Source organism: Poecilia formosa, unplaced genomic scaffold (assembly GCF_000485575.1).
Source record: "Poecilia formosa unplaced genomic scaffold, Poecilia_formosa-5.1.2 Scaffold1306, whole genome shotgun sequence".
NCBI lineage: Eukaryota > Metazoa > Chordata > Actinopteri > Cyprinodontiformes > Poeciliidae > Poecilia > Poecilia formosa.
Window position 1 is genome coordinate 1 of NW_006801245.1, and position 3,764 is coordinate 3,764.

General features: G+C 40.0%; 1 long non-coding RNA gene across 1 annotated transcript; it reads right to left on the reverse strand.

The window, feature by feature from the left end:
- Positions 1-150: 150 nt before the first annotated feature.
- LOC107835241 (uncharacterized) lies at positions 151-427 on the reverse strand. Its single transcript, XR_001661063.1, has 2 exons — positions 293-427; positions 151-231 (listed from the first exon to the last, which is right to left on the reverse strand). It is a non-coding gene; the product is annotated as an uncharacterized LOC107835241 (long non-coding RNA).
- Between the last annotated feature and the right edge of the window lie 3,337 nt (positions 428-3,764).

Genomic DNA, 3,764 nt, shown 5'->3' on the forward strand with positions numbered 1-3,764 from the left:
CGGACCCGCCTCCACGTCTCTGCTTCCTGCGCCGGCGGAGGAGGCCGCCGGACCCGCCTCCACGTCTCCGTTTCCTGCGCCGGAGACCCCGCCCACCGCGGTCCAGGCTCTGCCTCTTGTGCCGTGGGCGGCCCCCGGACTGGTTTTCCCTGTTCGGGACTCTGGCCCTCCTTCCGTCGCCCCTCCGCCCACCCTGTTGGGTTGTTTTTTGTTTTGGACAGTTTCTGGACTCTGGCTCTCCTTCCGTCGCCCCTCCACCCATCCTGTTGGGTTGTTTTGTGTTTATTTGGACTTTTCTGTTTGGGCGTCTGGTAGCCGCCCCTTAAGGAGGGGGTACTGTCACGATCCGTATTTCTGTATGTTTATTTTTGAGTTTTCTGTGTTCAGTCCTGTTTTCCTGTGAGTCTCTGTCCTCTCCTCCCCGTTGATTGCTCCCCAGGTGTGTCTCGTTCCCCTGATTACCCCGTGTGTATTTAAACCCACCTGTTGTCTGTGTTCCTCGTCGGGTCCTTGTCTATGTTTAAGTTTTGTCAAACGTTCTAAGTTTGTCCTGCCACACTCTCCAGTGGAACTGCATTAGTCCTGGATTGTGTTAGCTCTCGTTTTCAGTCCTGTGTGTGTCAGTTGCTACCGGCATCTAGCTGTGTGCTTGCCTCTCGCCGTGCTGCCTGTCTTGGACTGTTTTTTGAGCCTTATCTTATCATTAAACCATCATTAACTTCATACCTGGGTCTCTGCGTTCATCTCCTCACCGCAACCACCACACTCCTTATGACAGTATACGTCACAACAAACATCAAAGGACAAATATATTTCATTAAGTTTTAACAAATTCTACCACGATAATTATGTGAAATTAAATTAATTATATCCCAACTTCAGAAGATTTGCCTTTAGCTTTTCTGGGCTCTTTGGTTAGTTTCTCACATTGAGGTCATCAACCCAAATTTCAGATCTACCATGACTGACTGACACCTGCTGGCCTCAGGTTTGCAACCAGCTTCTGACTGAGAAACCAGTAACCTCCTCCCAGTGTCAGAATCTCACTGAGGAAGAAACTGCGTTAGGTTTTTTGTCACTTTATTATTTCTGCTATAACTGATGTATATTTGCATATAAAATAAGTCAATAGAGTTTAATTTGCAATTTTTATGTCTTTGTGTCATGAGGTAGATCTCAGGCGGCTGGTGAGAGAAAAAGTAGATCTTGCTCTCAAAAAGTTTGGGCACCCCTGCTCTATGGTATGGTGTTGCCCTCGGGCAACAAACCACATTTCTGTACCTCACGTTGCTCCTTTATTTTATTTTTTGGGGGAATGATTTAAAATACCTCGAGACATATTTTTGTCCAAATAAAAGAGGTATTGAGGTTCATGTGACCTCTTACCTAGAAGAGGAGCAGTCCTTTTTATGAAGCGGAGGTCCATGCTACACCTTGCCTCCTACTTCTAAGTTTTAACTAAAAATATTTTAATATCTGTGAGTATGTAAAGAAGCATTATAGAAAGGTAAACTGTTTAAACTTTACCTTTAATAACATAAAGTTATCTAATTTTTAAAGTGCAATCAGTAATACTTTTATAACAAATTTATAACAGCAATGATTTATTGGTTAATGTCAAGATGTCATAACAAAGACATTTTGAATAATGTCAACTTTGTATTAAAAGTGTCATAATTTAACGAATGATGCTTTATGACAACAGTCATAAATATTCATGAAGGCTTATTCATGTTCATGACAGGTGTTATGTCATGTTTATGACAGTGTCATGTCAGTCTTATTCACCCCCCTTCAAATAAAGTGTTACCACATATTTCTTATAAGTCATTCATCCAGAGAACTCTCACTGCATTCTATGTACACAGCAGCCCTCTTGGATACAACATTCAGAGCTGCTTGGCAAATTCCCACTACAAATTTCAACTTCATATCAGGGATGTGCACAAATTTCCCCATACAGGGGGCATTCTTTTGGGAACTCACCAAATAAAAAGCCACAAAAAACAGCAACCGTATTACACTTGGTCTCACTTGGTCAGATAGCACTTGGTGAGACTATGTGATGATTAATGTCAAAATAGCATTTTAATATCGCAAGATATGCCAGTCAATGAACAGATTAAATATACCATTACATTTGTAAAACTCTACAAGATTTTCTAGAGTTTTGGGTAGGCAGGTCTCCACACTGCCTTCCAGAATCAAGATCTGTTCTTAGTTAGAGGCTGCCATAACGCCTTCTGTCATATTCTTCAAGCCTCCAACAGGCAGCATGTGTGTGAGCTTTGCCAAGCTTTTTCCCTTGGCCTGACACTTCATTATATTTTGCGCTCCATTTGTTCATCTATTTCTCTGAAACAATGTATACAATACACAGTTCATTACATATTTTTTTTAAATTTTATTATAGGGTTGAACAATATTATCGGCATGTATCAGTATCAGGCACGTGCAGAGGGGGGAGTTAGGGGTGTTTGAGCACCTGCCCAATCGGCATGGCATCAGAATTGGCCGAGATTTGCTATTAAACTAAATATTGGACATTCCGTCAAAATAACTCACCAATATAAGAGGTGGTGAGTTATGACCTCACCTAATTTGATCACAGCAGGAGAGCAGGACAAATTGAAATTGTCAGAGGTGTGGAAGTTCTTTAAAGTGGAAAAGTCTAGAATGGTGCCCCCCAAAGAAAGAAACCCTTGTATTTAAACAATACCAATATAAAAAAAGGCAAAAGAAACAAAGAACAAAGTAAATCTGCCGTTCATCTAAGAAAAAAATATGAATTCATTTTTCATTCAGTCCAAAGTGTAGGTGGAGCAACAGCTGTGTTGCTGAACAACACAGGCTCCGTTAGAGCCGCTAAGTGAGGAGCTAGCTGTTAGCTGTAGCTCTGCAGCACTAACAAAACCCCTCCAGTAAGTAAATACCTAAAGCAAAAGACATGTAACACGTATTGACTTTCACTGCTCAATAGGAAGAAACACATCGACAATAAACAGTTTGTTATTTCATTACTTTGGCTGAATGATGATAAACTGCCACCTTATGCCTTGGGAATCAAAACTAGCTAAACTGCTACATTGCTTTCATAGACTTAGCTCCTTTTTCTGTCGAAGGTAGCCATTATTTCAATTACATTTAGCTCTCTAACTGTTACTTTAATAAGAGGTTGAAACTGGAGGGAGCGGATGAACGTTAGCACTAGCCAACAGCTCTGTATGGGAGTTGGGAGCAGAGGGGCTACTGCAGCTGACAATAAATCAAAATAAAGTATGCTTTTATTTCTTATCATCTTCAACATAGAGCCTTTAAAACCACAAAATAAAATCTGGATATTTTTCTAGGGTTAGGGTTAACTGCTCTCTAGAAAACTCTGGTGCTGACCTTTAAGTTTAAGTTATGACACTTCCAAAATATTCAATTCCTACATATAGGTTTTAACATAAAAAAGGGAGAAAAGTTTAAAGCAACTTAAGTTATAATTTAAATAACACATAACTTGTATGTATTGAGAGCCACGACAATAAATCAATATTAATATTATGAAATTCATTAAGTTACTTATTAAAACTTGTTTTTATTTAGAGCCTTAAGTTTTTGTAAAGGTGCAGCAGAGATTAGATCTGTGATTCTGAACCAAACTCGTATCTAAGCAACATTTGAATCTTAGTTTGACTTCTACGGGTCTCAACAGGTTGTTTACCGAGAAAAACACTTTTGCTATTCATTGCTACTTACTGTCATGGTGGGTTTGATAC